Source organism: Ambystoma mexicanum, chromosome 8 (genome assembly GCF_040938575.1).
Source record: "Ambystoma mexicanum isolate Mex_15411 chromosome 8, UKY_AmexF1_1, whole genome shotgun sequence".
In the NCBI taxonomy this organism is placed as follows: domain Eukaryota; kingdom Metazoa; phylum Chordata; class Amphibia; order Caudata; family Ambystomatidae; genus Ambystoma; species Ambystoma mexicanum.
Genome location: NC_090929.1, coordinates 639,611,104 through 639,638,413, shown reverse-complemented (window position 1 = coordinate 639,638,413; position 27,310 = coordinate 639,611,104).

Genomic DNA, 27,310 nt, shown 5'->3' with positions numbered 1-27,310 from the left:
ATACAGAGCAATGGCACTCGGTCAATGGGAGATTTTAAAGGTTGTGCCAACGTTGCAAATTTGACTGGGGAAAACAGACCTTTGTATGTAGGCAAACCTGTCTATTTTGTTTGCAGTAATATAGCGTTTCCATGGTTGCCCAAGGATTGGCAAGAAACCTGTTATTTAGGGATCCTGTTACCTGGGGTGTTCATAGCGAGTACTAAAGAAGTTTCGAAGCCTCGTCCATGACGGGATGAGAATGGTGATACCCCGGCACAAGTATTGGGAGATATAGCAAAATCAGTTGTGCCATTTTGGGGGCAGACAGCGAATTCAGAAGATATTAGAAAACTAGCGAGAGTCCTGGAGAGAACCATCAACCGGACCACAGATTTACTCTACAATATGACATTAGAGCAGAAAGCAATAAGATTAGTAGCACTCCAGAATCGAATGGCATTAGATGTCATTCTAGCTGAGCGCGGTGGAGTATGCAAATTAGTGGGGTCCGCTTGCTGTGTTTTCGTACCAGATTCCTCCCCAACTATCTTCAAGGCAATACAAAATCTGCACGTCCTTGGTTCTGAAGTGCATGTTCCCGAGGGAAACTGGGACCTAAGCGCTTGATTCTGGGACTTCTTGCGATCTTGGGGTTGGAAGGTACTTTCGGTCTTATTATTTTAGGAGTTCTGTTGTTCCTTTGTTGCTGTATTCAGTGTATGCCTGGTATGTGTTCGATGCTAGGGGGATGTTGTGCACAAGCGATAGATTAGATAGGACATGAGGCGTATGCCTCAGATAAAACTTCCAAAGAATATGTGTTAAAAGATATATTGGTAAAAGACCTAATGGCAATAGATATTTCAGATAGTGATTCAGGGTACATGGATACTGATGCATGGAGTTATTCGCAAGGAGAACCAAAATAGTTTTTAGCATTTGGCATAGGCCAAAAGGAGGGTTTATCGGAATAAAAAGTATATTGTGCCTCCTACTGTAATAAATATATTATTATTGGCCTACCCCAAGATGCTCGAAAGTCACTTGCGGGATCTGTGTTACAAGGTCCTGACCTTTAATCCATGTAGGCCGCCATTTTAGGTCAAACCGCCATTTTAGGATTTATGTGGAAAAGTCCCCCTGTGAGCTAAAATGGAGGACGATGTCATTGCAAAATACAATATGGCCGTCTTGACCTCTGTACATCGCTAATGTGTAATCTGCCTACAGGCTACTTGTTGAGGTCATGAACTGAGAGCTCGTCCTACGTTGACCCATGTGTAAAAGGATTACTCGCGCAATGAAACCAATCCACGAGTATATATTATGATAATGTATTTTGTATTGAACAAAGAACATCTGTTTTACTATATTGTACTAATGTTTAAGAAGACCTGCAATACGAAACTTAGAATACACAGTTAATGCATACACTTATTGTTACATGTAATAAAGAACAAACCAGTTAAATGCGGTTATTTGAGACGCAGCAACAAACCCTAGAATTGGTGATGTATAAAGTAGAATATTAACCCGAAGAGGGAATGGCCATAGCGCTCACAAAAGGTATAAAAAACGAATGCATTCTAATGTACAGTCTCTCACTGAACACACTGAACCACGCTGGAGTTCGTTGTGTTGTACTGAGGGCCGATAGCTATCTGACTTTGCACTGTTCTATAACTGAATTCGATAGAGAATAAAGTACTTTGTATGTTCCTTTGTAACCTGTGTTTGGTGTATTTCCTTTTGGGGTACTCAGTCTCGATATTTTGTTTCTGTTTTCACAGTTAGAGAAACCAGATATTGGCATTGAAACCAAAATTCCTCATTCCAACCTTCTCTCACTTGTGTCCAGTTGGCAGACAGCTTATGTTCATTCATATCACTTCCTCGAAAAGATTGTTTTCGGACCTAACCGAAAGTAGACATTTAGCTGTAACAATTAAATTTAGTGTACTCAACTGTAGGACACACTGCCTTCTCCAAATCCCAGGCAGCAGAGATCTAATAAACACTCTTTCAACTAACATACAATAGAAGATGAAAGGCTTTAATTAGTAGAGAGGAAGCAATAACTTTTTAAACCCTGCAACCTTAAAACCGACCTTATAATGTTATGAATCCAAAATGGGGGACAAAATGGGAGTGAAGGTTCATATTTTGGACAGCGCGGACAGAGCTTGTTGAAGGGGCAGAATCTGGTGAAGGTGCACAGTCTGGCAAAGGAGGAGTAAAGTTTTGGGGGGCATGCACTTATTTGGGCCTACGGCAGCAGAAAGCCTAAATGCACCACTGAATGGAGCTTATGAAAGGGCACTCTGATTAGCAGATTTCCCTTTCTTTTGTTTTATTGTGTATTTTAGTTTATACAAAGCTTAAACACTTAAAAAAACATCAAGACCTATAAAACAACAAATTTCAACTTAAGTAAAAAATATTAACATTAATATACAACCATAGATTAGATCATAGCTTTCATCATTTCCTAAAAGTCAACATCCCTAAAAACAAAATAGATAACATTTCTCGTATTTTAACATCAATAAAACATCTACCATGTTCATTGTGCAAATACCTATCTACACGACAATTGCATTCATTTTCACTAATGCATTTCAAAAACACTTTCCATAAATAAAAATCTGACGTAAAGACCTTTGAGGAATCCCCTGAGAATAATACACTCCAGAATTGATATGTTACCAAACTTTCTTGGTTATTCATCAGGCACGCGTATTCCCTCTTGTATTGTAACGCTCACCTGGTATCCACGGGGACGTCACTCAGCCTTATCTGACCTCTTAAACCTCAAACCCTTCCCTGGAGGCTATTCGACTGGAGACTGGGCCTGAAACACGGGATTGGTAGAGTTTAACTCCCTAATGTCTCTGTGTGCTTGAAGGCCTTCTTCCCCAGGGTCCAACCCTTCCCTTTGATCCACAGCTCACCTTGTTTTCTTGGATAGTGTGCTCTCCGTCCTGCCTTCAGCGCAGGGGCGCGTTGATTGATGCGGGCTCGTTGCTGCCTAGTTACTTCACTGACAAGAGTCCGACAGGTAAGTATAATGAGTCTTTTGAACAGTTCTCTAACTTCGTTCCTTTCCTTCCTTAGAAGATGGCTGGCGTCCGGGGATGGTGGCGTGCTGCTGAGATGAGTAGCGCTGAAGGTGAGTGAGAGCGCGATGCATGATGCACCCCTTTCGTATTTGCATTGAACTGAGTTCTTTTTCTGTGTCTTTTAGGTGCCGCAACGTTTTCAGCGTGGATGCCGGATATGAAGAACAAATGCGGTGGGTAAGCGCGGTATGCGGCGCCTCTAGATGTTTCCATGCTAAACTGGAGTGTCTTTTCCCTCTTTCAGATGGATGAGAAGTTCCGGAGACAGAGTTCCCCCAGAATGGCTGGGATTCAGGTAAGCGTTTGAAGCTCGTACAGTATTTAAAAATAAGCGAAGATTTGCAGAATGCTTACTAATGCCTTTTTTCTGTTCTTTTCCCTTTTCCTTAGGAAGCAGCGTGCCGGGATGGGAATGACACCGCCGAAGATGCCCGCAGAACAGAAGGAGTGATGACTTATGGGCAGAAGCGCCACAAGGTAAGGCTGTTCCTAATGGTGTTCTTGTTCTTGCAGGAGCTGAGCGCAGAAGAAAGATGCAGGCCTACTGGAGACTGATCCGAGTGTCACGCTGCAGGTGCAGAAAACGCAAAGCATGTTTCTCAGCCTGGGTGTGGCTTAAATAGTCTCTGGGTATCCCAGGTGCCTCTGGGCTGAACCACACCCAAACGACTAGACCACACATGCAGTTCTGGGAACCGAAATATGTCGGGGCATCCATCCTGTCCCCATCAATGTACTACAAGTCCAATCCCCAATGTTATCCTATGGGAGTGAGTGAGTCTGGTGCCACAAGCGCCAAGTCTGACTCCAAGTGGGTCTTTGGGGGGATGGAGAGGTCCTTGAGGGCCATGTAGGTGATCGTGGCCTTGCTCCAGCCTGACATCTTGGAGGGCTGGGGACATGAGGGTAGGAATCATGACAGCACTCCCCCCCCAAGGCCCCTCTCAAGGTGGCTCTTCTGTCTGGTCCTGGTTTGGTTGGATGGTTTTGGTGAAATCGTCTAAGCAAGCGAGGTGCATGGATGTACTCACAAGGCTCCCATGTCCTGTCTTGTGGGCCATACCCTTTCCAGTCACTAAGTAGTATAATTTGGATCTGACGTACTTTGAATCTAGGATGTTCTTGACTTTGAATTCTGGCTCCCCGGCGACTACTACTGGCTGCGATGGCGTTGCTACCCGGGTCCCAGGTTATGATAGGATATGATATGGCATTTGTAACGCGCCTATACACAAGTGTTTCAAGGCGCAGGTTGAACAGGTTTAAGGAGAGACATGTGGAACACAGGATGAATTTGCATATTTGATGACAAAGCTAGTCTGACCGCCACAGGATTTATCACGGAGGTGACGGTGAATGGACCCAGGTATCTTGGATGGAAAGTTCGGGCTCCTTTAATGGACACGTGTTTAGACACCAGCCAGACTTTGTCTCCCACTTGGTAGTTGGGGGCCTTTGCTCGGTGTTGATCAGCAAACTTCTTTTGACGATTCTTAGCTTGAAGTAGGTGTTCAGCTGCCCTTTTAAAGGTTTGAGAAATGGTCGTGCGCAAGGTTTTGAATGCTGGCATTTCCAGGGTTGTAGGAACGTCCAATCCAACTCAGAAGTACGTGGGTGCCTGCCATACATGGTATAAGGGTGTCTGCCCAGTGCTGGTGTGTAGGGAATTATTATAAGCATATTCAGCTATCCAAAATAGGTCAAACCAGCTTCCTTCAGCTTGGTGTAACATGCAACGTAGATACTGCTCAAGCGTCTGATTTGTCCTCTCAGTTTGACCATCCGTTTGGGGATGGTGACTGATGGATAGCCGGATGTCGATCTGGGCCATAGAGCAGCATTTTCTCCAGAAGTTAGATACGAATTGAGTACCTTGCTCTCAGACCAAAACTGAAGCAAACCCATGGAGCCATACGATGCCTTCAAGAAATACCTTTGCCAGAGTGGAAGCATTTGGGAGCCCCTTAAGAGGAATGAAATGTGCCATTTTAGAAAATAGGTCCACGACCACAAGAATAGTTTTAAACCCTTGACTGGGTGGTAAGTCAGTAATAAAATCGAGCGACAAAGTGTGCCAGGGTGCTGGTGGGATTTCCAATGGTTGTAATAGCCCAGCCGGTTTCTGCTTGGATGACTTGTTTTGAGCATACACTCCACAAGATAGGATGAATTGGATAATGTCTTTACGCCACGTGGGCCACCAATAATTTCGTTTTACCTTGGCTAGGGTTTTAGCGATTCCGGGGCGGCCCTCGATTAAGGAATCATGATAACCGGACATGACTTGTTCTCGTAGTTCTTGGTTTGGTAAGAATAAACTATTCCTGAAGTAGGACAACTGATCTTTTATCATGTAATGTTCTCCTTGTGCACTCCACGCTTGTAATTGCTCCGGACACATCAGGTTTTGGATTTCTTCATGTAATTCTTTCTGAGTTATGGTTGCTGTGATTCCTAGGAGCTTGTCACTCGGGATGATTGCTATTGGGTCAGGGGACTGATACCCTTGCTCTTCCACCTCGCTACGGGAAAGGGCATCGGCCTTCCCATTTTTCACCCCTGGTCGAAATGTAATCACATAGTCATATTCATCAAAAAAAAGAGCCCAACATAGTTGTCATGAGGATTGGGCCTTTGCCGTTTTTAGGTACTGGAGGTTCCGGTGGTCAGTTATTACGGTGATTGTGTGTCTGGCGCCCAAGAGGTAGTGCCGCCATGCCTTAAAGGCTGACTTAATGGCCAGGGGTTCTTTGTCTGTGATAGCCTAATTGAGTTCAGGGGGTGTGAATTTACGTGACCAGAAGGCAACAGGGTATAACTGGCCCGTTTCGGGATCCTTTTGTGAGAGGACGGCTCCCATAGCCATGCTTGAGGCGTCCGTTTCCACCAGGTATGGGAGATCAGGGCGAGGGTGACGTAAGATTGGGGCAGATGTGAATCTTGCTTTGAGTTCCTGGAAAGCCTCCTCGGCTTCTGCTGTCCACTGGAACTTGTTGTTGCTTTTCCTTAGTAATGACGTGATGGGATGCACGATTTGTTAAAATCCTGGGATGAACCGGCGGTAGAAGTTTGCAAAACCCAGCATACTTTGAACCCCCTTGAATGAATTTGGGGATGGCCAATTCAGGATAGCATCTACCTTGTGTACATCCATTCGGATTCCATTCGGGCTGAGAATAAAGCCCAGGAATTCCACCTCGGAGACGTGGAATGAGCACTTTTCGAGCTTGGCGTAGAGCTGTTGTTGATAGAGTTTCTCCAATACGGATCGGACGTGTTTAACATGGTCCTGCTTTGATCCGGAATATATATTAGGATATTGTCGATGTACACTAGAGCACAGACATCAATCAATTCCCGAAGGACATCATTCATGAAGTATTGAAATGCAGCAGGCGCATTGCAAAGGCCAAAGAGCATTACTTGATATTCGTACAAGCCGTATTTGGTGCGAAAAGCGGTTTTCCATTCGTCCCCCTGTTTTACGTGAACAAGGTGATATGCCCCCCTCAGGTCTAGTTTTGTGTAGGTTTGGGCATCTTTGACTTGATCAAGCAATTCAGGGATCAGTGGCAAGGGGTTCGCAATTTTTTACGGTATTCTGGTTCAGTGCGCGATAGTCGATGCACGTTCTCAAGTCCCCCTCCTTTTTCGGTACGAAGAATAGAGGACTGGCTGCTGGAGACTTCGAGGGACGAATGAACCCGTTGGCCAGGTATTGGTCAAGATAGGCCTTCAGGTGCTGGTTTTCTGTTTCCGTGAGTGTGTAAATTCGTCCACAAGGGATTTACGCGCCGGGTATCAGGTCGATTTCGTAATCGTATTGTCTATGCGGTGGCAGGGTATTAGCCTGTTCTTTCTGAAAGACATCCGAAAGTCCTGGTATTCACTTGGTAGGGTGCCAATTGCCACAGTCGCAAGCGTGGAGGTTCTGATGTCTATTGGTTGTTTCTCTTGGCGATAACATGTGTGGGCGCAAGTCTCGGGAAAGGCCAATTCTTTTGCTCGCCAATCGATTCGAGGATTGTGAGCTACCAACCATGGCATTCCCAAAATCAACCGGAACTGAGGTGCCTTAATGAGGTTGAAAACGATAGATTCTTGGTGTCCATCCTGGCACAGAAGGGTTAAAGCTGCGGTGCATTGGGATACTGGACCAGAAGCTATTTCCGTGCCGTCGACTGTGGTAACAGTGTCGGTGGTTGATTTAGGACGTAACGGAAGCCCCATCTTTGCCGCAAGATCCTGGTCGATGTAATTCCCAACGGCTCCACTGTCTATGTATGCTCTTACTGCGTGCATCCGAGATGGTTGTTGGTGATTGATCAAGAGCACAGGCGAAAGCATCCTGCAGCACTCTGCCAATTACCAGGACCAGGAAGGACGATTTTGAAGATGACCGCAAACAAAAACAAAGAACTTATTAAGAACTACCAACAGAGAGCTGACATCATAAATTATCATTTAAAAATGCACAGCTATTGGATTTAAATTGACTGCAAATTTAACCAACTTGGATAAGTGAACACACTACTAAAAAGTGTTTATGAAGGAACAAAATAGGTGTAAAACAGACTAGGATTTGCTCTCCTGATGAACCATTGTAATGAGGAACGGGGAAACACGTGTCGAGAGTGAGTGGGAATTAAATTAATCAAGTGAAAGAAAAAATATTATTATTTGAGAACTACTTTTGCTTATTGAATTGTAAAGTGTGGAATAAACACTTGGACTGAATATACATGTGATGGTAACATGTGGAAATCAAAATAAAGAGCACCACACAATAGAAGCAATGTATTGAAGATTCTTTTTCTTTCGAATACTCACCGCAATAAATGTAACTTTCAAGGTTGGTGCATTTGAGTAGAACTTTATAGCTGACATCGATTCATTTTTCAATTGATCAAGACCACAGATAGTGCAAAATGGGAGTTCTGTAGTTCACTTTCTACGCTCGACAAGTGGACCCCTACACTTGCCGGGCTGGGGAGTTTTCCTATTCCTTGATGGTATCTTCCTTGTCCGTGGCCCCCACCGTCCTCCTCGGTGGCTTCACAGGCCACTCTTTAAGGAAATGACCTGACCTTCCACAGTACAGACATAATTGCTGCTGTCTTCTTTTATCCCTTTCCGCTTTAGTCAAGGGGGATCTGACCCCCCCGATTTGCATTGGTTCTCCTGAACCTTCCGTTGATCGGACAGTATTGTCCTTTGAACGCACATACATAGGGCGAGGGTCCGGTCTGGTTCAATCTGCTCTTTGGTCCTATGATCCAGTTGAACAACAAGGTCAATGAATTCTGAGCATTCTTTCGGGGGTTCACTACTTGTGCGAGAACATCCTTGAGCTCCCCCCGCAACCCCTGATGAAATAACGTGGTTCTCTTCTCCACTGGCCATTCTGCTTCAACTATGGGTCTATTGAACGTGGCTACGTAGGTTAACAGGTCTTGATTCCCTTGGCGTAGGGACAGAAGTTCGTTGTCTAATGCCTGCCCATGAGTACAACGGGCGAACAGCTTTTCCATCTCCTGCTGAAAAGCCCTGAAGTCATGCAGCAAAGGATCGTCTTGGACCACAAAGGGTACAGAAAAGTCCGCGGCGCTACCACTCAGGTAGGATAGCACAAAAGCGACCCGTGATTGGTCATTCGGAAAGGCCCCTGGTCTACAAAGGAAGTGCAGGCGGCACTGGTTCATGAACGTTGCAAACCTCTTGGGATCTCCCGTAAATCGTTCGGGCAGGGCCAAGGGAATTGCCCCAGGAAGGGTTATCTGAACGGGATTGGCTGATGGTGCTGGCATCGAGGGCGCGCTTCCCGGCAATGGTGCATGCCCTGCTTGTGACTGGAGAAGTTGCCGGTTTAAATCATCAGTGCTTTCTTTGGCTACTATCAGCTCTCTCCTCAGGGTGTTGGTCTCCTGCCTGGCTGCATGTACTTCGGAACGTAGCTGCCCCAACATGTGGGCTAACTGGTCGATTTATGACATTTCCATGACGCCCAGGTGGATTTTGATGGGAGGCTTTGCGTTCTGTAACGCTCACCTGGTATCCACAGGGACATCACTCACCCTGTTCTGACCTCTTATGACCTCAAACCCTTCCCTGGAGGCTATTCGACTGGCGACTGGGCCTGAAACACAGGATTGGTAGAGTTAAACTCCCTATTTTCTCTGTGTACTTGAACCCCTTCTTCCCCGGGGTCCAACCCTTCCCTTTGATCCACAGCTCACCTTGTTTTCTTGGTAAGTGTGCTCTCCATCCTGCTTTCAGCGCAGGGGCACGTTGATTGATGCGGGCTCGTTGCTGCCAAGTTACTTCACTGGTAAGAGTCCGACAGGTAAGTATAATGAGTCTTTTGAATAGTTCTCTAACTTCGTTCATTTCCTTCCTTAGATGATGGCCGGTGTCCGGGGATGGCGGCGTGCTGCTGAGATGAGCAGCACTGAAGGTGAGTGAGAGCGTGATGCGCGATGCACCCCTTTCATATTTGCTTTGAACTGAGTTCTTTTTCTGTGTCTTTTAGGTGCTGTGACATTTTCAGCGTGGATGCCGTTTATGATGAACAAATGCGGTGGGTAAGCACGGTATGCGGCGCCTCTAGATGTTTCCACGCTAACCTGGAGTGTCTTTTCCCTCTTGCAGATGGATGAGAAGTTCTGGAGACAGAGTTCCCCCAGAGTGGCTTGGATTCAGGTAAGCGTTTGAAGCTCGTACAGTATTTAAAAATAAGCGAAGATTTGCAGAATGTTTACTAATGCCTTTTTTCTATTCTTTTCCCTTTTCCTTAGGAAGCGGCGTGCTGGGATGGGAAGGACACCGCCGAAGATGCCCGCAGAACAGAAGGAGCGATGACTGATGGGCAGAAGCGCTGCAAGGTAAGGCTGTTCCTAACGGTGTTCTTGTTCTTGCAGGAGCTGAGCGCAGAAGAAAGATTCAGGCCTACTGGAGACCGATCCGAACACAGTGAGTGTCACGCTGCAGGAGCAGAAAACGCAAAGCATGTTTCTCAGCCTGGGTGTGGCTTAAATAGTCTCTGGGTATCCCAGGTGCCTCTGGGCTGAACCACACCCAAAAGACTAGACTGCACTTGCAGTTCTGGGAACTGAAATATGTGGGGGCATCCATCTTGTCCCCATCTATGCATTAAAAGTCCAATCCCCAATGGTATCCTATGGGAGTGAGTGAGTCTGGTGCCACAATCGCCAAGTCTGACTCCAAGTGGGTCTTTGGAGGGATGGAGAGGCCCTTGAGGGCCATGTAGGTGATCGTGGCCTGGCTCCAGCCTGACATCTTGGAGTGCTGGGGACATGAGGGGCAGGAATCATGACATGTATGCTAAGAACATCTTGGTAGGTTCAGTTAAAATGTGATTACTCAACTCCACCTTTTTACCACAGAGTCTGTATAACCTGACCTCCCGTGGTCGCTCATTCCAGACTCCAGTCACCTCAAAGGTAGGGAGTTGATTCATCCTAAACCTGAGCATAAAATCTCGTACAGCTTTACTCTTATTGAAAACCAAATATTTCTAACATATTCTTTACATTTAATTTTTGTAGCTAGATGGTCAATAGTTTTACATTTATCCCAGTTAAATGTTTTATGGCCAAACTCTCTAATAGCAACTCCCAATTCAATCAGGATCTCTATTTTAAAGTAAATCACCTTAAAAAATGCAAGTACTTCATTTTCAAATTTAATAAATGTTGCCATGGATGAAAAGCAGGTAAGTATTGTTTTATCTTCTTTGTCCATATTTAATAATTTCAAGTACAAATTCACTTTATTAATTTTCCATCTGGTCATTAGAGAAAACAAGCCCAATTCACAGCGGAAAGCTTCAATGAGACAGCCCTAAAAAAAAGACCTCCAGATTTTCCCCTTCCGGCTGGTATAGCCATGTTACCTCTTTTTCAAGATACGGATGTAGTCCGTAGAGAATGACTGGAACCATTCTTGATGTATAGGGTTTAACCATAGCTGGGTTGGAGAAACTACCTTTATGAGCCACAAAGGACCATGTAACAAAGTTTTCGAAACAACATGATCTCGCAGTGTTTCAACCTGCAATTTCACATGGATTGGGACACCCGGATATGCATACTTCTCAACTACATCGATCAGTGTATCGTCCAATCTCCAAGCGTATTTCTTGACTTTTCTCTTTTTTTGACCCACAATTAAGATCGTAGTGTTTTCAGCGTTAATTATGAGGCGATTATCCTTGGAATATTTCACAAGTGCATATCTTCTTCTCTGCAGACCCGCAGCAGTGGTGTCTAAAATAACTGTGTCATCTGCATTGGCTAACCAGCCCAAAGGGTTGTGATTAATATTAGGAGGGACATTTTTACAATTCTCAAGGCACTGGGGCATATCTGTCACACAAAGATTGTATAACAAAAGGGCCATGACACACCATTTTTAAACTCCACAGTTTGTCCTAATTTCCAGAGTTAAAGTGCCCTTATGGTCCAATTGTACAGTGACACTCGTGTCATGATAGAATTGCGAGATCAAATATAATATAGACCTATTACATCAAAATGTCAACATTTTCTCCCACAGCAGATTCCTAGAAACACTACTGAAAGCTTTTGTGTAATTGATAAAACATATATACAATGTGCTTCCGGCTTTCTCTAGGCAATTACGTATCAGACATAGTAAAACAAATATACTAAACAATGTAACCATTCCTCTTCTAAATCGCATTTGTTAAGGAGACAAAATTGCAGCCTCTTTCACCCAAACGTTTAATTTTTTGAGAAGACAAATGGAGAACATTTTAGAGATTGACATTGTCCTGTCTGACAATGCTACCATTCTATAATTTCTTGGTTCAGAACGTGTGCCCTTTTTCAAAATCGGAAGCAAAATTGCCCTTTTCCAAGAATTCAGGATCTTACCCTGTGTTGAAACATATTTAAAGAGCCATTATAGAATGGTAGAGCACATTTCCGCTTGTTCTTTAATGATCATATTGGGTACCCCATCTGGCCCAGGCCCTCCCAATTTTAAGCCCATTATGTTTTGTGAGATATCCTCACCATCATACGTGAACCATTTGCCATCATTGTCCGATTCAGTAGCCTCTATGTCTATTCCGCCCACAGCCTTTGAATTTTGACAGTCACTTTTAAAGCCTCAATCCACTCTTTCTCAGATATCGGATTAATTTCCTTGGCTTTCTTAGAACCTTTCCCATTCACCAGATACCAACATTTCTTACTGTCTTTTGATAATAATGCCTTAGAGATGATGTCCCAGTTAGCATTAAATTGGGATTGCTTATAAGATCTAGACCAGTCCTTAAATATTGTCGTCTGGCTCACAATCGCTCTCTTCCGTTCACATAAAGTTCCTCAATTTTCTTTTTTTATCTTCCTAACCACTGCCTAGTGTTGTTTTCTCTTGACTGCTATATTGATGTCAAAATGTGTGTTATAAACCTTTGTGACAGGATGGGTTATTTTCCTTAAGCTCCTTGTGTTTAAACTCCATTGCCACTTGAATACCATAAACAATAGATCTGATTCCCTCCCTCAGATTAAAATTACAGCTTTCAAAAATTCAGACACAAATTTCCCAGTATTCATAAACACAGAGACTAAACACTTTAATGTTTCCTGCCGAACAATTTAACCTATTGTCCTGTGCATTACTTGATACATCACCAAGCAAAGGCTTGTGCTTGATACTCTGTTGTATCTTTAAATTTACCTTCAATAAGGTGTGGTCACTATTATTAGAAAAAACTGTACAATATGCTCCCATAGATTCAGCCAATGAATAAGATACAAAGATGTATCAATTCTCTACTTGGCCTCGCCTCTAAACCATGTAGAGACTTCTTTCTTTTTTATTGGTATCTTCCATTTCTTTTTCAAAGTCAATGAATCGCATATTCCAACTGTGGAAAAACCATGCCCAAGATTTAATATTCGTATCTCTTGAATTCCAGAATTTTCCATTAGGTGAAAAGGACTCGGAGCAGGGTTCATTAAAATCACCCACAACTATGAAAGGTTTTCCATCATTCTGACATACCCAATGTGTTAATAGTACATTTATATATGTTTGGCTCTCCTTTGTCGCTTGACCTCCAAGTGGGTCATACACATTTATCAACAACAATGTTTATCTTATATCTTTGATACATTATGCCATTTTAATAGCTAGTGCATTTTTATTTTGCCATTGATGTAAGTATTCAACAAGATCCAAATACGTTCTTACACCTGTTATTAAGCCACCCATCGGGCGACAATTAGATTCATATTTTATGCTGCCATTTTCTGTGCAAGCACAAAACCATCCACATAGCAAGGTTGAGAAAGCCATGTCTCCTTGCGGCAAAATATATCACAGTCAAGCAGATGACGTAGACCCTTATAATATAGAAAGGGACTGTAACCACGCGTATTCCATGACAACATCTTAATGGCATCCTTCTTTAGCATCAATGTGCCATTCTTCTTCATTCAAGGTGAAGAAGACAATTGCTTTCCTGATTTAACATCCATCGCTAATTTAAAGGCTTTGAGTTTAAATTCCCATTGCATAATCTCTTTTCCCAAATCAATTTTGACTATTTCTAAATTATATAGATTTTAAAATTTCTAATCAGAATCAGCTTCCAAATCGGCAATAATTGTTTGTAAGGGAATAATTCAGAAACTAGTAAGTTTAAGCACTGCTGCGTGCAACACGTATTCCACAAACAGCGGAGAGGAAAAGTGTATAATAGACCAATTTGAATCAGCTGCTGAGTCCGGTAGCTCAACAAGTAGCATATCCCTAGAAGAAATTACTGAAAGCTGTGGGATACTATGCAACACTTCCAAAACTCTCGATCTATTTATAAATGGACTAAGATCGGTAGCTTCAAATTCCCATATTTTAAGCTTTGAGACATTGGGCCTCATTACGAGGAACCGGCAAGGCTATCTCCAAACTCGCATCCGGGTCCGGCACCGGCAAATGGGCATTACCGGACTTTTCCGGCCCAGCCGGACCCGGGAATTGCCCTTTCGCTGGTGCCGGGTCCAGTACATCCCCATTCCCATTGAACCCCACTGGGCTAAATGTTGAATGGCGAGGGTGGTAGCACCGGTACCGTTAATAACAGTACCAGTGCTACCATCATGTTCTGCTCGCGGGCGCTGGTACGACCACCAGGTCAGACCTGGTGGCTGCAAGGGCACCCACGAGCAGAACTCCTAGTATGGCGGTACGGTAGCAACGGTGCCGGTAGCGATACATGCGCCGTTGTTGCCTTACCACCATACTTGTAATGAGGCCCATGGTTCCCAAAGGCTTTTTTTCCCCCAACCATTGGTCCCACAACAGACGTGTCCTGCATTTGACCTGAGGAAGTTGGGTTTGGTTTGTTTGATTCCATATACCTCATTCTTACCCCATTCGGATTCTCCATATCCACATTAACCTTCAGTACCTTTTCTGATGTTTTTGATCTTAATCGCAGTATAAAGCGTACTTTTATAATTTCAAGATCAATCTCAGGCAACCACGATCTGTCTGATCGAGCGCGGCTGCATTTGCCACCACCGGAACAGCAAAACAGCACTCATTGAATGCGTGCACCGGGTGCTTTTAACTTCTTCTGGGTCAGAGGGGCGGGTAAAGCGTACACACTCAACCCAATAGGACTCTCTGGGGTCTAAAATATGAAAAAGTGAAGAAGTAATATCAGTCTTAATCCTAAGGCTTTAACGCTTAAGAGCACAAGAGTTTCCATGTAGTCCCACAGTTTACATGAGTCACAGAAATTAAGTAGTTGTATTCTCAGACTTCACGTAGAGTCACACAGCGAAACAGCACTCCTGAAGCAATCACTGAATGCGCATGTGCAAAGGCGCGCACCGGGTGCTTTTAACTTCTTCCGGGGTCAGAGGGGTGGGTAAAGGTACACACTCAACCGAATAGGCGACTCTCTGGGCTACGAGTCACAGAAAGGAAGTACTTGTATTCTCATGCTTCACATAGTCACACAGCGAAACAGTACTCCTGAAGCACTCTCTTTTAGAGATGGAATTACTCGCATCATTTTATTATTTGATAATAATCAAATAGCCCGGGCTTTCAAACCCTTGCCAGATGGCTGTGGTGTCACGTGCCCAGTTAGTTTGGGGTCACGTGACACAGGAGAAATAAAGGAATCACGGGAACTGACGTTAGAACGCCAGTCCGGGCTTATGCACCCAACAGAGTGGTCGCGTCTTTGTTGCCCGCGAACATAGCGCGCTGCGCGCCATCGCTGGCCCATCAAGGCCTACACATGGATGTCGGGTCTGCATGCTGCACAGCAGACAGACACCACACTGGCGACGAGGCTATGGAGAGAGCCACATGAGGCCGCGCCTCCTCTCATCGGAGACCGGTGAATCTGCGGAGCCGCGCGGTCTAACGCGCACCTGCTGGCCCGTACTGCCCGCGGCTGCCGAACGGAACACTTTGCAAGGCCGCGTATCGGCCGGACCTGCGTCGCGGGACGCGTGGACCACACGCAACGCCAACACTCCTTCCATCAAAGGAGCAAAGCCGCGTGTCATACGCGCACCATCATCGTCATAAGGAGGCCGCGTGTCATACGCGCACCATCAGCACGCAGCAGCCATCAAAACACAAGCCGCGTGTAACATGCGCATCAACGGTGCCCCGTCCTGTGAAGCTGAGTGTCGGCCGATGCATCAACGCATGCCGAGCATCATACGCGCTCCGTCACCGGTACATCCATCAGCTGCAACAACATCGGACAACGTTCTCCAACATTCTAAAGGGCCGCGTATAGAATAAAGGGAAAAGACAGTTGCATGCCTGAACTTTTCGTGTTGTCTGAAAAAACTGTGGCAGCCCTGGCAACCTGTCCTCACACACCGTGCAAGGTCCCAGGATAACCCGTGTCGACACTAGGAGCAGCAAGCACCGGTGAGTGCACCCCTACAACCTCCCGCACTGGAGGTGCCATCCCATCAGAAATTTCCCAGCAACATGTCAAGCTCTGAAACTAGCCCCGTGAGGGCCAGCACGAGCTCATCCGTCAGAAAGAGCCTCACCACAGACCACCCTGACCCAGCACTAACCACGCTCATGCCGCCATTTGACCCATTCACCACGGGGGCAGCCATCAGATGGGAAATCTGGCTTCAACAATTTGAAATGCACCTTGACGCCAGGGACATCACTATAGCAAAAAAAAGCGTACTTTTCTTTTGCTCAACATAGGGGCTGCCGCCCTGCGCCTGTTCAACGCTACCCCAGACCGCGGAGACCACAACAACTACGACGCCGCCAAGGCTGTACTCACAAACATGTTCAAACCAGATCTTTACCCAGACTACGAACGCTTTCACTTCTGCATGGCCAGGCAGCGTGAGAAAGAAACTGTGGACAAATTTCATGCTCGCCTTCGTGAAATGGCAGTAGGCTGTGAGTTCCCGGATGAAGAGTTCGCAATCCGCTTCCAAATAATCAACGGCATATCCTCAGAAAAGCTGAGAAGAGCTATACTCTCGGAGAGGAACATGCGCCTGTCCCGCATACTAGAAATGGCGCGCCTTCGTAAGCAGACAGAAAACCAGGTAGCAGTGATTGAAGCAGCGATCCAAAGACTCCCGCTTGACAACCCTAAGCCAACAGAAGACGTTGCAGCCATATCCAAACACCACAACACTCGCATGAAATATGGCCAGAAAACACACATGCCACAAGAGCGAAGCAAAGCTTGCAAATGGTGTGGTGGCCCATGGCACAAGGGGGAATCCTGCCCAGCATGGGGATCCACGTGCAGGAAATGCAACTGTCTCAATCATTATGCTGCAGTCTGCCTGAACCCGCCAAATCGAAACGAAAAGGAAACTGCATCACGACCGGCACAAGAGCGCCAGAAGAAGTTTGCACCGAGAGAGTCTACATACCAACCTGACCGGAAAGGAAAAGCCAGGTCCGTTGACCATTCTCAAAGATCCCCAGACACGAGTGATAGCGATGACAGTGTGTCCCCTGAGCGAAAAGAGAGAGGGAAGAAAAGAAACAAACGGATACACCGAGTACACCTCATATCAGCCGTTGAACCGCACCGGTCACGACAAAGGAAGAGAACCATCGTGCACAGTTATCTCCAATGGTGAACCACTGAAAGTAGTCATTGACACTGGTGCAACGGTGAACGTAATGCCAGTGACGGCATTCAGCAAGCTTCGCCCGAAGTCCACGCTTCACAAGAAGAAGGTCCGACTATATGCATATGGATGTAAGAAACCCCTACGCGTGCAAGGGTCTTTCAAGTCAGATTTCGCCCACAAAAACACTAATTGCAGGGCGCGCATCTATGTTGTAGATGCCGGCTGTGAGACACTGTTCAGCTGCAGGACAGCGGAAAAACTAAAACTAATCCACTTTGCATTTGACCTCCAACACAACGAACTCGATGGTTTACTACAACAACACAAGAAACTATTCCAAGGCATAGGGTGTCTCAAAGGCCGAACCATCAAGCTTCATATAGATCCTACTATAGAGCCGAAAGCCATACGGCACCGACGGATACCATTTCACCTGAGAGGAGCAGTGGAGAAAGAACTGGCCAAGCTCGAAGAAGCAGGTATAATTGAAAGAACATCAGGACCAACCCCGTGGGTATCGCCCATGGTGGTAGCCCAAAAACCTAAGCAACCCAACGCTGTAAGTATCTGTATAGACATGAGACTTCCCAATGCAGCGATTGGAAGGGAACGCCACATAACCCCAACGATAGATGAGCTCATTGTAGATCTCACAGGAGCAACAATATTCATCAAACTTGACCTAAGATCCGGCTACCACCAGCTCAGATTAGCCAGAGACTCAAGATATATCACCACATTCTCCTCTCACCTTGGTCTAATGAGGTATAAACGGCTCAACTTCGGAATATCATCAGCTGCACAGGTATTCCAACACGAAATCCGCAGGGTCATCACTGGCCTAGAAGGCACCACAAACATCAGCGATGATATTCTTGTGTACTCGTCGAATGAGAGAGAGCACCACAAACGCCTGGCAGCAGTCCTGGGCAGACTGGAAGCAGCAGGCCTAAAGCTAAATGCAGAGAAATGTGAGTTCGCAAAGGAAGAACTATGTTTCTTTGGATACATTTTCAGTGCCAAAGGCGTGTCCCCTGACCCTTGCAAGGTAAATGACATAAAGAACACAAAGGCACCTCAATCTGCCACAGAGGTGAGAAGTTTTATGGGGATGGCGACATACTGTGCGCGGTTTATTCCAGACCTCGCCAACATCGCAAGCCCACTCCGAGAACTGACCAAGAAGGACCAGAAGTGGGAATGGACACCGACCCACCAACAGGCATTACAACAAATTAAGGACACATTGTCAGCATCCACAAACATGGCGTTCTTCAACGTAGAAAGACATACTGAACTTCTCGTGGATGCCAGCCCGGTTGGCCTGGGATTGGTACTAACCGAAACAGACAATGAAGGAAACGTGTTCCCCATTGCATTCGCCAGTCGGGCACTCACCAAACCAGAACAGAACTATGCCCACATAGTGAAAGAAGCCCTCGCTATCCTGTGGGGATGCCGCCATTTCAAAGTATACCTGCTAGGCAAGAAAGCAAAGGTCTTTTCGGATCACAAGCCCCTGATCCCGATATTCCGAGGTTCCGCTCCTCACCCACCAGCACGCATTGAGAAATGGATGCTGCAGCTGCAGCCCTATAACATAGAAGTCGACTATCGTCCAGGGACAGATAACCCAGCGGACTACTTGTCCCGTCACCCGAGACCTGCCACTGAGGGAGAGCAACGCCACTCAAAGGAAACCGATGAACACGTATGCCACGTGGTCGCCTGCGCCTGACCACGAGCCCTGACCCTACAAGAGGTAGCATGTGAGACAGAGGTCGACACTATCCTACAACACACCACTGCTGCCGTCCAGTCAGGAAACTGGAAGACCTACCTCACGTCCATGGCTCGACGCACCACATCAGCTCAGACCAAGGTCCGAGCACTATTCGGGATACGACACGAACTCTCCGTCGCCCCTGCAGGAGTGCTCCGCAAAGGCCACCGCATCGTGTTACCTGCGTCACTGGAGGAGAGAGCCCTCCGGCTAGCGCACAGCAGACATCAGGGCATAATCAAGACAACGGCATACCTAAAGTCCAGAATGCGGATGCCCAACATACAACAAAGGGTAGTGGAGCTAGTGGAATCCTGTGCTGCTTGCCAAGCTTCCAGGAGACCTGAGAACCCAGAGCCTATCAGCAGCGCTCCGAGAAACAGCAAGCGGTGGGACGCAGTTAGCATGGATCACTGTACAATTGCTGGCGAAGGATACCTACTTGTGGTGATCGAAGAGTTCAGCAGGTATCCTGAAGTAGAACACGTAGTGTCCACTAACGCAGAGACCACGATCCTCACACTGGAAAAGATTTTCACGACACATGGAATCCCAAGAAAAGTGAAGAGCGATAACGGTCCATCGTTTGCCAGCCAAGAATTGCGTGACTTCGTCAAAGAAATAAACGTTAAACACCAGCGAATCACCCCACGGTGGCCCCAAGCGAATGGCGACGCAGAAAGATTCATGGGGTCGCTCAATAAAGTTATTCTCATCGCCAAAGAAAAAGGACATCCATGGCTGAAGGCCGTATATCGATTCCTAAGAACACACAGGCAAACCCCACACTCATCCACAGGCATCAGCCCTGCTGCCCTCATGCTCGGAGTACCCATACAGGCAAAGCTCCCCATACACCCTCAGTGGGTTGCTCCCGAACCTGATATCCCAGCCATAGACGCCACGCGACTGAGGCGGAACGAACAAGAAAGCATTGCCAGGCGAGCCTGCCACCGAGAGCTAACACCGGGTGATACTGTGATCGTCAAAAACCGAGCAACACCCAAGAAAATGTCCCTCAACTTTGAGCTTCAACCATGGACGGTCAGCGCGACAAACCACAGCATGGTCACCGCCACCCGAGGAAGTGAAACCGTGACAAGAAACGTGTCACACTTCAGGAGAGTACCAGCTGAACTATGGGAAGAGCACCCAGTGTGCCCAAGAAGCGAGGTGATAACACCTCACACGCCCCAGGACCAAACATCACCCAGGGCATGTGCCTCACCAACAACCTCCGAGACACCACACCCGCAAGAAGACCTGACTGAACTCGTGAGCCCAAGAGTGGCCACACCAGAGAGAAGTAGCACCCGGTACCTTTTGAGATAAAAGCCCAGACCATCATCCCGTCCCCAAGGATACGTAGTGGACGGAGTCTACCTACAGAAAACCCCGCCAAGATGAACTCAGAAACATCTGAATATGTAATACCCAGTTATGATTGTTTGTGTTGAACAGTTGTGTAAACACCTCCAAGTTGGGGAGGAATGTGGTGTCACGTGCCCAGTTAGTTCGGGGTCACGTGACACAGGAGAAATAAAGGAATCACCAGAACTGACGTTAGAACGCCAGTCCGGGTTTATGCACCCAACAGAGTGGTCGTGTCTTCCTTGCACGTGAACCTAGCGCGCTGCGCGCCATCGCTGGCCCATCAAGGCCTACACATGGATGTCGGGTCTGCATGCTGCACAGCAGACAGACATCACAATGGCAATTCATCATCACACTCATTATTTTATTTATCTACAAAAAGTGGTTTTCTTCTTTACGCGTAACTACTAGAGGAGTCGATGCATAATAGGAAGCGTGTGTTCTCGTAAAAAAAGTTCAACCTGATAGGAGTTGGTTCCACAATCCTCTGTTTGTTTATTAAGACTCAGTGGCAGGAACAGAGCACTACTGATGATATGATTACCGAAACCATCCGCTCCCCGTCCTGTCTGTGACAATCGGTCCTTTGCGCCTCTGCCGTGGCCCGCTTCTGTCTGTCATTTTTGCCAGCCGCACACTTCTCCGTGCTATGCCTGCAGATCTGGACAAGCTGCCGCTTTCTTTCCCTCCAATAGCGCTGGTTAGCTCAAACATTGATATCTACTGCCACCTACCGCTCAAAGAAAATATAACTTCAAGTCTGCTCTGCAAAGAACACATTCGTCTCTCCTCAAATCAGTTATCTTCTGGTTACCCTTATCCTATCTAAACTTGCATTTTGCTTAAGAAAACCAGAAACTCTCTGTTGGGAGGGAACTGTGAGAAGTCCAAGTCTTTTGGGTGCTGTTTGGACACGTTTCTGGAAATCAGTCATCAGTCATCTGTCCTGTTATCAGAAGAGACTTAAAAGTTGGATTATAGTCGCTTCATGGTGAATGGTGGGTGCATGTAAAATTACAGCTGCTTGAGAAAGACTGTATACCAGAGAAAGATGTGCCGTAAATATACACGTATATTATTGCTGTTAAAAGGTCAGATAGATCAAGAAATAAAGAAATGGCAACAAACAAGAAATGAAAGTCAGCGTGAAGAGGTGGTGGAAGGGAACAGAAGGAGGAAACTGACAGAGAGAAGGGCAAAGAGCGTTAAGAAAATCAAGGATGAGTGCAGTTATATACACAGAGGGAGAATGCACAAAATGCATACTGTGAAAAGAATGGATATAGTCTATTCTAGAGAAGGGTAGCTCTCAACGATGGGGATATATTCCACAAAGGTGTTCCGAGTTACAAGCGATAGACAACTGGAGCAACGCTTGAATTATTTATGACATCTCCCAGATCTCTACGGTGCAAATACCCCCTGTAGTTGAAAGTCACCCATCTAAAAGTGTATGTTGTGTAAAGCCCCCAATGCAGTAATTTCTGACCCCCTGTCCTGTCCACATGGACCAGCAATGCAGGAGTGGGGAGGCATGGGAGAACTAGATAAAACAAACAATACATATCAGGTTACCTTCACCCCTTACCCACACCAATACAACAATGAAAAACATACCTGGCAGAGAAAATTCCCTACTCCTCCTGTTGTGATATGTTAGTGGTTGAGTATGAGGACCATAATCCTCGACATGAAGTCACAGGAGGGGGATACGGCATTCAGAAAGGGAAATAGTTGTAAATGTGTATGTTGGAGAGAGGGGAGTACTGGAAATGTACAATGGAAGTGAGGTAGGTACAGAAGTGATAGGAAATGTCTGGTGGGACAGAGGAAGTAAATGAAAACAATTGAAAGTGTGGAATAGAATGAAAATAAAACACACCAATGAAAATAGGAGTGAAGTTAAGGCAAAGAAACCGAGTGGGAAGAATAAACAGGGAACAAACTGTTGATGGGAAGAGAAACGAATGAAAGTGAAGGTACATGTACATATGGGTGGCTAATCCATAGTGGGCGATGGGGCAGCAACCCGCTAGAACCGTCGCCAATTGTGCAAGAGCCAAGTCAGCCCAGTGAAAACACTCAGTGCTCCCTCAGCTACTTGCTGCAACTGAGGGGCTGCTACTGACTTAAACTGTCAAAGGCAAACCTACAATATATTTGACACTTCTGTTTTCCAGGTCACATGTCCAATCACCCAAGCAAGGACGGGTGTGTTTTTGCTTCCCCCAGCCTTGCATGGTCCATTAGACATGAAGGCTGTGGCGCGTACTCCTGTGTCTCATCGCACACTCAGATGGCCTGGCCAATTGCTGACGGAGTGCTCCAGCTTCATCGCGTATTTGCAGGGACCAGGAAGTGTACTGTGCTTCCTGTTCTTGTGCGCAGGAGCCAGAGGGCCTTTGTCATGGGAGGCTGCATCAAGGGAGGGGAGGCATCATGTGATGGGAGGCTGCATCACGACGAGCAGCAGAACCCGCACCAACGCTGAAGGTAAGAGCAGATTGTTGTATGTATGAATGTGTATTGTGATGTACAATTCCTCCCATCTCCCCAGCGTGGAGCCACCCACTTTGAGGCTAGGCAGGTGAGCTCACTATGCAAAGTCCTCCCTAGGGGGCTGGGCAGTGACTCCCCTCTTGGGGGACAAGGACTCCCATTCCCCAGCGGAATTACCAGTCCAAACCATCGTGTCCACATATATGGGTGTGAAAAAGACTTTACTATCTTCTAAAACTACTATAGTCATAAAGATCCTTTTTTGTATGTATTGGCAACAGGCAATGCTGAACACTGCCTGAACGCCACAGTCAGCGAAGAAGGGCAACGTTCTGTTTGTTCATGTGATTTGTATAAGAGAGGAAACTCCTATGGAGAAGGCAAGCCTCTGCATCGTGGATGTCCTGGAGGGGTGGAGTCACGCCAGGCCACAGAGCCTGTGGCAACAAGGAGTGTGAGCAAAGTTCTAGCTGTGCATCTGGAGGTTGGCATTACACCTGACTGAGGTTGTAAAAGGAACCGAGTCAGGGATACCCACATCTCATTTGGTGGTACGAGTTGTGGTGGGCCGGGAGGCCAGTAACGGACACCGAGACCAGATCCTTGGGGGGAGGGACCCGAGACACCGAGGTCCCCATATGTCAGACCATAGCTACAGAGACGGGTAGCCACAGGGAAAGCTGGCGAGGTTACGGAAGCCTGAAAAACATGACTGAGAGCCTACCGATAAAAGGTACAAACATTGTGAAAAACAGATGTGAAAGCTATCGATGTTACAGGAGCCTGAGAAACCTGAATGTGCAAATACCCTATGAAGAGGGGACCGAGGAAAATACAAACATTTTGAACAAGAGCTATGAAAGCTATCAAGGTTATGGGAGCTTGAGAAACCTGAATGTGCAAATTCCCTATAAAATGGGGATCAAGAAAAATAAGAATGGTGTGAATAACAGCTGGGGAAGCTATCAAGGTTGTGGGAGCCCAAGAAACATGTGGGTGCAAACATGCTATGAAAGGAGGGATTAGGAAAGACATCCGCACAATTTGAACTTAGACTGAGCAGGTAACAGAAAGTACAGAATTCTATTTTGGTTGTTTTCAATAAATCTCAGAAGAATGGAAATGTTTACAAGAGAGAGTTTCTTTGATACCGAGAGAAAAAAAACCCTAGCTTCTTACAAAGACTGGGAAGAATATCCTGTACTCTGAAAAAGTAACTTTTGAAACCCAAGCACTTCAAGTACAAATGGGGTCAAGCCGACGCCCTGTTGAGGCTATTGAACCAAGCCTCCAAATTCCCTTTTAGTTAAATGTTTTTTTCCATAGTGGTAGTGCCAGTTAATGGACAGGATTTGGACTGAAGAACTTTATTTTGGATTTTAAAGCTCAACTTAACTTTTGTTTTGTTAGGTAGGGAACCTCCCTCATAGCGATAGGGCTAGTTGGGTATTTTTACCTTTTTATTTTGAATAAAACGTCTTAAAAATAAACTCCATTTGTCTGAGTCCTTCTTCTGGTTCACCACAGTATGTTGTTATGTATTTTTGTATGCATATGTGAATGAGCGAGTGTATGATGTTTAGGTGGTTGTGTGTGCATGTGAATGAGCAAGTGTATGCTGTACGGGTGCATGTGTGAATGGGAAAGTGTATGCTGTATGGGCATGTGTGTGAATGTGTGTTTGAGTGAGCAAGTGAATGTATGTGTGCTTGTATTTGGTTTGTGCTGGTACAGGCTGCTGATTTGGACGGGGGAGAGGTATACTAGGCGTCTACAAAAAAGAAATCAGGATAAGTGTTATTACGTGGCTACACTGACATTATGTGGCAGCCAGTCTAGCCATTTGTTACCGTGGCATGACACTTTGTACTGGACATCTATGATAAAGCAAGTATTATCAATGTTATTCTGGTGCTAAACTGGCATTTTGGTGCAGCCAGTCTAGCCATTTCTTACTATGGCATGACATTTTTTGTACTGGGCATCTATGATAGATCAAGCATGTGAAGTGTTATTATGTGGCTAGACTGCCATTCTTGTTCAGCCAGTCTAGGGAATTTCTTACTGTGGCATGGCATGTATTTACTGAGCATCTAGGAGAGTCCTGCACACAAAATAGGATAGGCTGTAAGTATTGACCAGCAATGGGGGAAGTCAACAGAAATAGGCACAAAATACAACTAGGAGAATGTTTGGTTCATACCAATGGTGTACACAGACTGGGGGCAGTAATTCCCAAAATTCCAGGGGAAGCTCTAGACATCTGAGCAAGTTGCTATTATAGTGCGTAACTCTAAATACTCATGGAAAGGAGCAGTGGAAGTAGACCTCTTTGTCTGAACTCCAAGGCACGAACAAGGAAACCAATGCTCACAAGACAGCCACTGTGCATGTCCAACAGGAACCGAATAGGGACTGCCTCTTGAAACAGCAACCAGCACACTGTTAACAATATTGTACAATGGATCATTCAGAGTTGTGACAAAGGAAAGGGGCAGGGATCGCTTGCTGGAGAATTCAGGAGCCAAACTGTAGAAGAAGGAATTGCAGAAGCTTGTGTGATAAATTGGTTTGCACCCTGCAGAAGTACAAGGATGAGTGGGGTCTAAAATTGCCACGCACCTGCCCACCTGGCGCTTGTAGACTCCGTTGCACTAACGCCGCCATTGAATGTGCCATCATGTTCTGGCCCACTTTGCTTCAGCGGTCTAGTGTCATGGCCGCCTTCCCATCCTACTTAGCAGCTTTGCTTGAGCCGGCTCTTTGCGTTGCAACCCTGCCTGCGCTTTGGCTTCTTGGGTTAACAATTGTGTTCTCCACTTCGCTCTGTGCTTGCTTTATGCTTCTGTCCTCAATTTGTTCTCCATGTTTCTGGCGTCTCACGCCATTATATCCTTTCCTGTTCGTAACTGCTCCGTAACTCTGTTTCTCTCTTTTGGCAGCATTTGCGCACTGCCTTCTTTTCGGCGCTCGCCGTTCCTGTTTGATCTCCGCCTTTCCTGCTTTTCAGCTTCTGCCCCCCTCCCTGCATCGCCTTTCTTTCTCTTTGCGCCCCTCTGTCCTGCGCTGGCTGTTCTCCTCTGGAGCCTGCCTAAGTTTTCTCCTCTTGACACTGCTTTATCGGTCTTACGAGGCCCATTCAATCTCTCTGCTGCAGTTACTTTGCTCTGCCCTGCTGCTGTTGCCATCTTCGCTCTCCAGGCATTTGTGCGGCTGACTTGTTTCCTATTGTCACGTCTCAGTGGGGTTTCCCTGCAGCTCCAATTTCATCAACCTTCAGAGTTCTTCTTTCTGTTGCGGCTGTGCTTGTGAAACCTTCTACTTTACATCCAACCTTCTATACCAAGACCCGGTGATTGGACTATGTACTGCTAATTCAAGGACCATTGTACTACAGAGGTTTTTTCCGCCGTCTGGCTTTTTCCTCTGCCCTGGCTTGCCCGGGAAGGGATCCCTTGCCGGTCTTCTACATCTAGACGGCATAGTGGCTTCGACTCGGGGAAGACTATATCTCTTCAAAAAAAGAAGGAATACACACAAGAAGAAAGGCAAGAATCCCCCATAGCAGCTCAGAAGACACAGGTGAGGAGGAAGGGATTTTGTCTGAACTGAGTGACGGCCAAGGGGATTCTGACAAAAATGCCCCCGCCACCCCCACACTTCTATAAACCAAGAGACAACACAATCATAAAGATAAAATAGGCACAGTTCAGAGATGTACCCCCGTCACCTTTCGTGGCAACGTGGGCCGAGAGATGGTTGTCCTCTTAAGAGGCGTGTGAATGTGATTCAGTAGCAACCCAAACAGCAAAGCATAACTGTCCAAAATAAAGTTCATGACCAGTCAAGGTCCTAAAAATATAGATATACTTTAATTAAACACATCATCTGCAAAATAACTAAAAAGAAAAACACAACACAAAACCCACCCCTGAGAAAAGAACAGAGAATAATCAAAGATAGTAAAATGCAGCACTCTGAGTAATGAATCAGGGGCGTAAGGCAAGTAAATCACAATGTTCTTAAAAAGAATATGTTTCTAGGATAGGCGGATCTCTGTGGTGGAGGGTGTCACAAACCCTCACAAAGAAATCAAAGAAGAGGCATGGCCATTCAGGTTGCTGTTCTGTCATTTGACAGGCTCAGTCTGTCTGGCCAGAATATACCTCACCTTCCATAGCTGGAGCTGGCTCACAGAATCTGACAAATGTGCGATATCAAATTGAATGTGGGTGCAATGATTATAAGTAGTGTTATGCACTATGCCTTAACTCAGGCATAGCTTTATTTTAGAGTTTAATCTGCCACCATCGTGGGCTACTTATGATCGTGTTAGTTTTGGTACAGGAAAGCATATCTTAACTGCAGCCCCTGCGTGCTGGGGCTTGGTTGACAGCAGG